Source organism: Oryctolagus cuniculus, chromosome 5 (assembly GCF_051225735.1).
Source record: "Oryctolagus cuniculus isolate XC-2025 breed Fujian yellow rabbit chromosome 5, ASM5122573v1, whole genome shotgun sequence".
NCBI lineage: Eukaryota > Metazoa > Chordata > Mammalia > Lagomorpha > Leporidae > Oryctolagus > Oryctolagus cuniculus.
Genome location: NC_142871.1, coordinates 126,566,564 through 126,579,285, shown reverse-complemented (window position 1 = coordinate 126,579,285; position 12,722 = coordinate 126,566,564). Strand labels below are relative to the sequence as shown.

Sequence of the window (12,722 nt, the reverse complement as noted above, 5' to 3'; positions counted from 1 at the left end):
GGAGGCGGAACCCGAAACAGACATCAGTAGGTTTTCCGAGAGATCTGTCAACCACGCATTCTGGAGCCCACGCGGGGATAGACAGGCCTGGGAGCTTGTCGTGAGAGATTCAGAAATGCTCTCTCCTCCCCGGACCTGTGACCGGAATGTTTCTGGATACAGGTGTCCGGTCTCTGCATCCTAAATGCAAAAGCCAGAAAACGGAAAGGCAACACACAAAAGAAATACTGTGGTCAGAGCATGAAAATAATGTTGACTCTAATGTTTCTGTCTACCAACTAGAAATAACGAGAAAATGGTATTTAATAAAAGCAAAGGCAGAACACAGGAAAATTTAATTATAAAATTTATATTGTCTAGTTCTTGCATAAAATTCAAAATATTTTCAATTTTACACGTTGTAGCACATGCTTACATCATAGTTGGGTAAAATGTTTTACTAGCTGATTTTTTTTTACACTTGGCGTATTTCACTCTTTATATGATCTTTATGCAATTTAAAAACCCATAAAAATTATTTTAATGAAAAAATACTAAAAGTCTTCCAGAGGTATACATATGCTCTGTCTTTATTAGCCTATATATGGGTTTTGGTTATCCATACTTTTGATGGCATCTAAGTAAATATGAAGAAAATGTGAGTTAGGGTGTATAGATACTTGGAATGAAGACATTTTAATCAGGGTTCATTATACTCTGTGTCAACTTTTCCTCCTCGATTTTGCCATACTGAGTTCGTATTTTTATCAAGGGAGCTATGGTCTATGATCCTCCTGGTCTGTGAGCCGAATTCTCTCCTACTTCCCCTTCCCAGCCGCCCTCTCGGTGGTTTCTGTCCTGTCTTTGGTGTAAGCTCTCACAGATCCCTTCACTTCTCAAGCAGCTTTCAGTCGCACAAGCAGTCTTACTGGATTTGCGAGAATGTCTAGTCCAGGGTCACAATGGAAACGTTATTCAAGCTGAAGGTTCTCCCCTCCCCTAGCTTCAGACTTGAAGCCTGCTTGTAAGGAAGGGAGGCGTGGAGGGCGGCTCCACATCCCTGCCTTTTCCCCTCGGAGTTTACTCTTCCTCTCCTACCGACCAGCCGCTAGTGCCCCACCCCACCCCCAGCCTAAGCGAGAGAGGGCACTAGAGGGAAGGCGCCCAGACTTCCTGGTTGGTGCAGGTCGCTGTTGTCGTCTAAAACTGGTTCCCTACGGACATGGAAGATTCACGTATGTTAGCACTTTGTGGGCTTCTTGAGGACTCTCTTGCTAGGACCAAGGCAATGTCTTTTCTCTAGCTGTCTGTCTGTAATTCCCCTCCCTCGAGTTGATATCCTGGAGGCACATGCCATCCAGCAGTCACTGGAGGTGTGGGGAGGCCGCCGGGTCTGGGCATCTAACATGGGATAATTAAATTTAAATATTTTTAAAAATTCTATGAGGGAAGGCAAGAGAAGTGAGAGAGAGAGAGAGAAAGCGAGCGAGTATGTGTGTGCTCTAGGTCCCATCCGCTAGTTCACTTCCCAAATGCCGTCAATGGGCCACACCAAAGCCAGGATCTAGGAACTCAATTCAGGTAGCAGGAACCTAGTTCTGGAGTCCCCACTGCTGCCTCCCAGGGAAGGGAAGAAGCTGGAATCAGGAGCCAGGTACTTCAGCATGGGACTGAGGGTCTTAACTGATGACTTAACTGCTAGGCCAAATACCCCCTCAGAATCCCTTTTGAGTAACTCCAAGTTGGTTGCCTTCTTGGTACTCTGGGGCTCACTGATTAACTGAATCATTGCCCTGCTGGCAGAGGGAGTCCAGGTGGCTCCGCATGCAACCCGCTGTACTTGCCACCCCAGCACAGCTGGGCTTGCCTGTGGACTTCCCTCCCGTGCATCAGTCCCTGTGGACCTCCCAACCAGGAGAGACAAGCCAGGCATTCTGACAGGTCCTAGTGGAGGACTGGATCTCACCTGACTTTTGGCCAAGAGCTCTCACTCTCTGGGGAAAATACAGGCCCCTTAGGCAACTCTTCAACATAACCCTCATTCTTCTATGTAGAATGAAGGTGGATGATTAGTAATGGCGGCAGACTAGTTCATAATCTCTTTAAATATTTATTTGTTTGAAAGTCAGAGTTACACAGAGAAGGAGAGGCAGAGACAGAGAGAGGTCTTCCATCCACTGGTTCACTCCCCAGTTGGACACAGTGGCCAGAGCTGCACTGACCCGAAGCCAGGAGCCAGGAGTTTGTTCCTGGTCTCTCACGTGGGTGCAAGTGCCCAAGGACTTGGGCCATCTTCTATTGTTTTCCCAGGCCATAGCAGAAAGCTGAATCAGAAGTGGAGCATCCAGGACTCAAACTGGCATCCATGTGGGATGTCAGCACTGCAGGCAGCGGCTTTACCCGCTATGCCACAGCGCTGGTCCCTAGTTCATAATCTCTTACTCCCTCCCTTGAAGATGGAGAAGAGAAGTACCTGGCATTGATTGTGCTATTTTCTGCCTTAGAGGTCTTTGCTGAGTCTCCAAAGACAATAGAAAGAATCTGATGAGCATCTTGTCACAACTGTTATCTGTCACCACTTCACAGATTTCTTATTAGACATCTGATGAAAATGGTGACATGGATTAAGGCTTTCTCTCTCACATACACAGACACATACCTGTAGTAGACATATAGCTATGACAAGTAAAACCTGAAAAGAGAAAAAGAAGCAAATGGTATCCCTGAAGATTCTTATGTTGAAGTTTTAATTCTGAATGTTATGGTATTTGGAGATGGGGTCTTTAGGGGTGTTTAGGGTTGGATGGGGCCCTCATGGTGGGATTAATGCTCTTATAAGAAGAGAAAGAGACACCAGAGCTTGTCTTTGTCATGTGAGAACATAGTGAGGAGGCGGCAACCTATGAGCCAGGAAGAGATCCGTTACCAGGAACTTCATGGCTGGTACCTTGATCTTGGTCTTTGCAGCCTCGAGAACTAGGAGAAATAATGGCTGCTAATTAAGCCATGTATGGTATTATGTTACAGTAGCTCAAGTAGACTAGTCCTCTCTAAAGTGAGGTACAGGGGCTGGTGCTGTGGTATAGTGAATTAAGCCTCTGCCTGCGGCGCCAGCAACCCATATGAGCACCTGTTCGAGTCCTGGCTGCTCCACTTCCCATCCAGCATCCCTGCTGAGGGACTAGGAAAACAGTAGAAGATGGCCCAAGTGCTTGGGCCCCTGCACCTCCCATGGGAGACCTGGAGGAAGCTCCTGGCTTGAGATGGGCCCACCTCTGGCCATTGTGACCATTTGGGGAGTGAACTGGTAGATGGAAGACCTCTCTCTGTGTCTCTCCCTCTCTCTCTCTCTGTCTCTCCCTCTCTCTCTCTCTGTAACTCAGCCTCTCAAATAAATAAATAAATCTTTAAAAAATAAAATGCAGACCACCTGCACTTTGAGATGCGTCTAGAAGCAAGGGTGATGATAGAGGTTTGACCTCTTTGAGGTAATGGAGCTGTAAGCACCTCTCAGGAGAATAGAGGACCTGGGCCATGTTTTTAGATTGAAACCAAGGATGCTCAGGTCCTTGTGTACAAGTGGAGAGAACCACTACCCATTTCTGCTTGGGGCTATAGCTTTATGGGTACCTATGTGCCAAGTGAGTGGGCAGATAAAAACATTGCGTCTTCAGACAAGAACTGAGCCCCAGCCCTCCTCTGCCCTGGTTGAGACACTGATAGGCAAATACACTGTTATTATGAATATTCTTATATACCAATGATAACCAATTAGAAAACATGATCAACTCTATTGATGCATCTTTTTAGTCCCTATCCCTCACCGAAGTGACAGTAAAGAATTTTATTGCTCTTTTTTTAAAGATTTATTCATTTATTTGAAAGTCAGATTTACAGAGAGAGGAGGTTCACTCCCCAATTGATGGCAACAGCTGAAGCTGTGCTGATCCGAAGCCAGGAGCCAGGAGCTTCTTCTGGGTCTCCAATGCAGATGCAGGGGCCCAAGGACTTGGGCCATCTTCTACTGCTTTCCCAGGGCATAGCAGAGAGCTGGATCAGAAGTGGAGCAGCCAGGACTCGAACCTGTGCCCATATGGGATGCCAGCACTGCAGGCGGCGGCTTTACCTGCTTCACCACAGCTCCAGCCCCTATTGGTTTTTTAAGGTGTAAACTCATACGTGTAACCCGGTAGTGTAAGGGAGGTAATTCCCTGGAGGATGGAATTTGAATCAGTGAGAAACAAGAGCCATGGAATCATTTTTCCTCATTTCTTCTCCTGTCCCACTTCTAGTGTAGTCTTGAGATGCACTTCTGTGATTGAGGAGAAGCTCCCAGATTGAACAGTTTAACTTAATTGTGTGCAAGTCAATGGAACATTCTCATTTTTCTGCCCTGCTTCACCCTTCTTGTTCCTCATACCTGCTCTCTGGATGTCCTCATAATAATATCATGCTCTGTTTTCTGGGGAATTCAGGCTAACAGACTAACAAGGAAATGACTGATATATTAGGCATCATTAAAATTAAGAATTATCAAGACACCATTAGGAGAATGGAATAGGAAAAGGTATATACCATACAAAAAACAGGTTCATATGAGGGTGGGCATTTGACTAGTGGTTAAGGTGCCAGTTGGGATGCCTGTATCTGCTAAGACGGTGCCTAGTTTTGATACCCACCTCGGCTCCTGACCCCTAGTGCAGCTTCTGCAAAGGTATTGGTGATGGGTCAGACGATTGGGTCCCTGCCACCCACGTGGGAGACCTGGATTGAGTTCCCAGCTGATGTTTTGGTCTGTTGACCCAGCCCTTGCTATTGGGGGAGTGAACTAGCAGAGGGACATGCTCTTTCTCTATGCCTATCTGCCTCTCTCTCTCTCAAATAAATGAATCTTAAACTATTTTAAAATATTTATTTGAGAAGGAAAGAGAGAGAGTGAGGTCTTTCGTCCTGCTGGTTCACTCCCCAAATAGACACAACAGCCAGGAGCCAGGAACTCCATTCTGGTCTCCCATGTGAGTGGTAAGGACTCATGTACTTGGACCATCATCAGTGGTCCTCCCACGTGCATTAAGAGGAAGCTGAATCAGTAGGGAAGTAGCCAGGACTCAAACCAGCACTCTGATATGAGATGGAGGTGGGCCAGGCGTGACTTAACCCACTAAGCCACAAGGCCTGGCCCATTAATTTTTTTTAAAGGACAATATCACAATATATGAACTATAGCTATAAAACACTAATAAGACAGGTTTTCCAATAGAAATATGAACAAGATAATTAAATGCTCAGAAACAGAAATTTGAATAACTAATGAGTATATGAAAACTCACACATAATCATGATTAAACCATAATCAGGGACAGCCGATTGGCCCAGCAGTAAGGACATCCACATATTGGAGTGCCTGGGTTCAAGTACTGCCTTTGCTCCCTATTCCAGCTTCCTGCCAAAGCACATACTGGGAGACAGCAGTGATGGCCCAAGTACTCGAGGACCTGCTTCCCATGAGAGAGACCTGGATAAAGTTCCAGGCTCCTGGCTTCAGCCTTGACTGTTGTGGGTTGTTGGGGAGTGAACCAGTACTTGTGAGATCTCTTTCTGTCTTTCTGACTCTCCCTTTCTCTCTCTCCCTTTCAACTACATAAAAATAAATAAACATTGAAGAGAAAAGTCATAATGAGCTATCACTTCACTGTTATCAACATGTCAGAAATGCCAGATGTTGCTGAGGACGTGGACCAAGGGACCTTGTGGGACTCTGCATGTGGGAGTGTCAATCAGTATAGCCACTTTGGGAAACAGTCTGGCATGTCTACTAAAGTTGAAAAGGACTACACAATTCTATTGCTAGGCCTGTACCTTATAGAAATGTGTGTGCAAGTGTAGCAGGAGATATGTGCCAGAATGTTCACAGCCCTTTATTTATAGCAAGCAAATATTAAAAACTGTCTACACAACAGCATATTACACAGCTTTGAAAATTAACAGGTCGGCACCGCGGCTCACTAGGCTAATCCTCCGCCTGCAGTGCCGGCACCCCAGGGTTCTAGTCCCGGTTGAGGCACCGGATTCTGTCCCAGTTGCTCCTCTTCCAGTCCAGCTCTCTGCTGTGGCCTGGGAAGGCAGTGGAGGATGGCCCAGGTCCTTGGGCCCTGCACCCACTTGGGAGACCAGGAGGAAGCACCTGGCTCCTGGCTTCGGATTGGTGCAGCGCGCTGGCTGCAATGCGCGCCATAGCGGCCACTTTGGGGGTGCACCAACGGAAGGAAGACCTTTCTCTGTCTCTCTCTTACTAACTCTGCCTGTCCAAAAAAAAGAAAGAAAGAAAGAAAGAAAAAGAAAAAGAAAATTTACAAACTGCGGTGCTCAACAACATAAAAGAATCCGAAAAACATAAAATTGAGTCAAAGAAAATAGACACTAAACAAGACATATTGTGTGATTCCATGAATAGAACATTTTTAAATTGTCAAAACTAAATCACACAATGTTGCTTCCAAAACTCCCCATTCCTTTTATGAACGTGGGTGATTGCTTTTCCACCAAGATGAACTTTTTAATAATTCAAAAAGCTGCACATTTATATTTTATGTACTTTTAGGTATATGTGTAATTTTTGTAATAAGAAAGGTTAAAGAAAGAGAGATTACAAAACTATATCCTAAGAAATTCAAAGTTTAAATAGTAGTGTTTGTTTGCTAGCAAGCAATTTATGCTTCTAAATGTGGAAGTCAGACTCTGAGATGGTCCCCAGTGATCTCTGTCTCCCACTGTTCACACTCTGGTATGGTCCCTCCCATATCGTTCCAAGGTGAGTCTGTGTGACTAATAGGATACAACAGATGTGATGATAGATCACTTCAAAAATTAGGTTATCAGAGCCACCATGGCTTCTAGTTCTTTAAACTGTATTTACTTATTTGAAAGGCAGAGATATGGGGAGACAGAGAGAGAGCCAGAGACACATCTCTCATTCACCGGGTCACTCCCCAAATGCCTGCATGGAGATGGTTGGGTGCTCCAGGCCGCCTTTCCCCATGTTCCGCTCTCTGCATTTTTTTATCTGCTGACCGTCAGCTCAAGCCTAAGGAACACTGAAATAAATAAAGTTGAAGATTTTTTCCAATTTTGGTACAATTCAGGTTTTCTATCTTGGTTTTCAGAAATTAAAATTTACCAAAAAATACTTTTATCACTATTATCAGCACTTCTGTTTCTGTTTTCTATTAATAATAAAATATCAAGAATAATTTTTAAATATTCAAATAACTGGGAGTGGGCCTTAGCCTAGTGGTTAAGCCACTAAGACACCTGCGTCATAAGGGCAGGTGTTGTGGCACAACGAGTTAAGCTGTCACTTGGGACTCCTGCATCCCGGATCAGAGTGCTGGCTTAAGTCCTAGGTACTGCACTTCTGATCCAACTTCCTGTTAATGTGCATTCTGAAAGACAGCAGATGATAGCTCAAGTATTTGGGCCCCTATCACCCATGTGGAACACCCAGATGGAGTTTCTGGCTCCTGGCTTTGGCCTGGCCCAGACCTGGGGGTTGTGGCCATTTGAGGAGTGAACCAATGAATGGAAGATCTCTATTTCTCTTACTCTCTCTCTTGCTCTGCCTTCAAGTAGATGAAAATAAATATGTATATATTTTTAAGATTTATTTTATTTATTTGAAAGGCAGAGTTATAGAGAGAGGGAGAGAGAGAGATCTTCCATCTGCTGGTTCCCTCCCCAAATGGCCGCAACACCCAGGGCTAGATCAAGCTGAAGCCAGGAGCCAGGAGCCAGGAGCCAGGAATTCAGTCTAGGTTTCTCATCTGGTTGCAGGGGCCCAAAGACCTGGGCCATCTTCCACTGCTTTCCCAGGTGCATTACTGGGAAGCTGCATTGGAAGTGGAGCAACCAGGGCTCAAACTGGCTCCCATAGGGGATGCCAGCACTGCAGGCATCAGTTTAACACATTTCGCCACAATGCTGGCCCCAGTAAATATTTTTTAAAGGCACCTGTGCTTGCATTCAGTTCCTGGATCTGGCTCCTGATTCCAGCTTCCCACTCATGCAGTCTTTGGGAAGTAGCAGTGGTGGCTCTGGTAATTAGGTTCTTACCACCCACTTGGGAAACCTGGATTGACCAGGCTTCAGCCTGGTCATTGTTGTGGGCATTTAGGGAGTGTTGGAAACTTTTTCTCCCTGTCTGTCTCTCTCTATATATATTTCTGCCTCAAATTAAAAAATGTTTTTCAAAAAAAGCCCCTGCATAAAAACGGTAATAAGACAAAGGAAGTTTGTGCTGTTACGGCTGAATGACTGCCACTGTGCAAAGCAAGACAAACTGAATCATATAAGCAACAACACATTAGACTTGGAAGACTGGTGGATTGGATTTAAATTTATACGCCATCGTTTAATAGCCAGGTAACCTTAGATGAGTTTCTTAAAACCTAGGTATATTTTTTTCAAGGTTTATTTATTTATTTGAGAGGTAGAGTAACAGACAGTGAGAGGGGAAAAGCAGAGAGAAAGGTCTTCTGCTAGTTCACTCCCCAAACGGCATCAATGGCCAGAGCTGCACCAATCCGAAGCCAGGAGCGAGGAGCTTCTTCCAGATCACCCACAGGGGTGGGTACAGGGGCCCAAGTGCTTAAGCCATCCTCCACTGCTTTCCCAGACCATAGCAGAGAGCTGGATCAGAAGTGGAACAGCCGGGACTAGAACGAGCGCCCACATGGGATGCTTGCACTTCAGACCAAGGCTTTAACCTGCTGTGCCACAGCACCAGCCCCAAAACCTAGATTTGTAAAATGAGACCAAAAAAATAATTATGAAGCCAAAAGAGAGACAATAAATACACAGAAAAGGACTAAGTTACAAAAAAGAAAAGGAAAGAAAAAAGAAAAAGAAAAGAAAATCCCACCTCTGTGAAATGTCAAGTATTAGCAGTGGACAGCAGCCACTACAGTAGAGGAAGCCGTGTGGCCATGGGCACGGGTGGAATAGGAGGACATCTGACACATCCAGGATGAGTGGTGGATGGGGAATGGAATTGATCCTGATCACTGACTCTTGGTCAACTTTCTTAAAAGAAAAATACAGCTAAGGTTTAACAGTTTCTGCAATACAAACTTGTGATTTATGCTTGCGTTATATGTGGAAATCAAGCTTGTTTTAAAGACATAAGGTTCAGTATTTTTGAACATGAGTCATCTGGGATATAAGAGCAGCAAGTTAACTATATAACTGTTAAACAATTTTCAGCTTTTCTCAGTTATATTGTGGGATGTACTCAAGCAGTAAGCGTATTTAGGTCAAAACAGTTGAATTATGTTAACTTTTTTAAAAAGATTTATGTATTTATGTGAGAGGCAGAGTTACAAACAGAGAGAGGGAAGGACAGAGAGAGAGAGGTCTTCTATCCACTGATTCACTCCCCAAATGGCCGCAATGGTTGGAGCTGTGCCGATCTGTAGCCAGGAGCCAGGAGCTTCTTCTGGGTCTCCCACGCGAATGCAGGGGCCCAAGGACTTGGGCCATCTTCCACTGCTTTCCCAAGTGCTTTAGCAGGGAACTGGATCAGAAGTGGAGGAGCTGGGACTGGAACCAGCACCCATATGGGTGCCACAGGCAGAGGCTTAACCTAAGACAGCGATAGCCCCTAAATGTCACTCTTACAATACATTACATCAAATACTGGGTGCATGTTAAGAGGCATACTTTTTTTTTTTTTTTTTTGACAGGCAGAGTGGACAGTGAGAGAGAGAGACAGAGAGAGAAAGGTCTTCCTTTGCCGTTGGTTCACCCTCCAATGGCCGCCGCTGCAGCCGGCGCACCGCGCTGATCCGATGGCAGGAGCCAGGAGCCAGGTGCTTTTTCTGGTCTCCCATGGGGTGCAGGGCCCAAGCACCTGGGCCATCCTCCACTGCACTCCCGGGCCATAGCAGAGAGCTGGCCTGGAAGAGGGGCAACCGGGACAGAATCCGGCGCCCCGACCGGGACTAGAACCCAGTGTGCCGACGCCGCAAGGTGGAGGATTAGCCTATTGAGCCACGGCGCTGGCCCCAAGGCATACTTTTTTTTTGTAAAACTCAATATAGGAGCTGTGTCTACAATTAAAAGTGAAACATTTGGCTTTTTTTTTTTTTTTTTTTTTTTTGACAGGCAGAGTTAGACAGTGAGAGAGAGAGAGAGAAAAAAAGGTCTTCCTTCCGTTGGTTCACCCCCCAAATGGCCGCCACGGCCGGCACGCTGCGCCAATCCGAAGCCAGGAGCCAGGTGCTTCCTCCTGGTCTCCCATGAGGGTGCAGGGGCCCAAGCACTTGGGCCATCCTCCACTGCCCTTCCAGGCCACAGCAGAGAGCTGGACTGGAAGAGGAGCAACTGGGACTGAACCGGCGCCCATTGGGATGCCGGCGCCGCAGGCAGAGGATTAACCAAGTGAGCCATGGTGCTGGCCCAAAGACTATTTCTTAAAAGATTTTTATTTATTTGTTTGAGTGAGGGGCAGAGTTACAGAAAGAGAGGAAGAGACAGAGATAAAGGTCTTCTATCTGCTGGTTCACTCTCTAAATGTCAACAATCGGAGCTGAGCCTATCTGAAACAGAGCCAGAAGCTTCTTCTGGGTCTCCTGTCAGGTGCAGGAGCCCAAGGACTTGGGCTACCTTCTTATTGCTTTCCCAGACCATGAGCAGGGAGCTGGATCTGGAGAGGAGCAGCTGGGACACCAGTTGGCTGCCATATAGGATGCCGGCGCCACAGGTGGAGGCTTAGCCTACTACACCACAGCACCAAGACACAATGCTAATACTTTAGCATTTTGGTCTTGGTGTTGGTATGAAATTCTGACACCTTTTTTTAAATCTTTCATTGTATTATGATTTCCTTTTAGGTGTATTGTGCTAAGTGAAACTTGTCAAATCAATCTTTCTTTTAAAAACCAAAAAAAAAAAAAAGTTATTGTTGGCATGCCTCACCTCATCAATCACAGCCTGCCCTGTATTACCCTAACTTGAGGATATGCCTTACTCCTGCCCCTCTAGCACCCAGGTTACAAACAGGGTCAGGCTGTTGTTGTTGTTTTTTAAAAATGTTATTTATTTATTTATTTGAGAGGTAGAGTTATAGTGAGAGGAAGAGACAGAGAGAAAAGTCTTCCTTCCGTTAGTTCATTCCCCAAATGGCCACAACAGCCGGAGCTGTGCCGATCTGAAGCCAGGAGCTTCTCCTTGGTCTCCCGTGTGAGTGTAGGAGCCCAAGCACTTGGACCATCTTCTGCTTTCCCAGGCCATAGCAGAGAGCTGGATCGGAAGAGGAGCAGCTGGGACTAGAACCGACACCCCATATGGGTTGCCAGTGCTGCAGGTGGAGGATTAATCTACTGCACCATGGCGCCGGCCCCAGGTTGTTTTCATTTCTGGCTTTGACTGTGACTGATATGTCTTTTTTTTTTTTTTTTTTTTGACAGGTAGAGTTATAGACAGTGAGAGAGACAGAGAGAAAGGTCTTCCTTCTGTTGGTTCACCCCCCAAATGGCCGCCACGGCCGGCATGCTGCACCGATCCGAAGCCAGGAGCCAGGTGCTTCCTCCTGGTCTCCCATGCAGGTGCAGGGCCCAAATGATCTCTTGGACCGTGAGTCACATATTTTCCCTGAGACATACGCAATTTTTTCCAGCAAAATTTTGTTGGAGGTTTCTGTGATTATGAAATGAATGATGAATATGTGGAGGTTTTATTTACTGTATTAGAAATATAAAGACCTGCAGCAGATTTAAATTCCAACCGGTTATAAATTTTTAAAGAATTGTGAACTTATCAAAATGCTCATGAATCAGGATTTCATTACTGTATGGTTGGGTGGATGAGGCTATCCATGGTACCATTTCTTCTTTGGATTCTCAGTCATGGTTTCACTGTGCAAGAACTCTGTAACATTATCAAATTCAATAAAAAGCACATACATGAAAAAAAAAAAAGATTGTGTGACATCCACACAAATAGACCAAGCAATACAATAGAGAGCCCAGAAGGAAATCCATGCTTGACATAGGACAAAGGTGGCACTGTAGGGTGCTGGGGCATTAAAAACATTTTCAATAAATGCTGTTAACTGAATATATAAACAAGGGGAAAACCAATAAATCTTATCACATATCATACATAAAAATTAACTCCATATTTATAATAGGTCTACATGTGAGTTTTACATTAGAAAACAAACAAATCAGGGCTGGCTGGCTGGCTCTGTGGTATAGCAGGTAAAGCTGCTGCCTATAGTGCCAGCATTCCTATATGGGCACTGGTTCTAGTCCTAGCTGCTCCACTTCCGATCCAGCTCTCTGCTATGGCCTGGGAAAGCAGTGGAAGATGGTGGAATTGCTGGGGCCCCTGAACCTGTGTGGGAGACCCAGAAGAAGCTCCTGGCTCCTGGCTCCTGACTCCTAGCTCCTGGCTCCTGGCTTCAGATCGGCGCAGCTCCAGCCATTGCGGCCACTTGGGGAGTGAACCAACAGAAGGAAGACCTTTCTCTCTGTTTCTCCCTCTCATTGTCTGTAACTCTATCTCTTAAATAAATAAAACCTTTAAAAAAATGGGTCTGCAGTAAGTACTTATCAATAGATTGATCTCAAGTAAATGACCCACATAACAAACAGCCTTTTATTTATATTTGCTTATTGCAAAGTAAAAACTTTTAATTTTTCTGAATAAAAGTGTTTAGCAAATGTTATAGCAATTTTTTGCAAGTT

The 12,722-nt window shown here is 45.3% G+C and overlaps 1 protein-coding gene across 1 annotated transcript in view; it reads right to left on the bottom strand.

Annotated features, from left to right (window-relative positions):
• The window catches only part of ZNF318 (zinc finger protein 318), a 105,047-nt gene that overhangs the window by 69,719 nt on the left and 22,606 nt on the right, over positions 1-12,722 (bottom strand). The gene's annotated exons all lie outside the window — the stretch shown is intronic.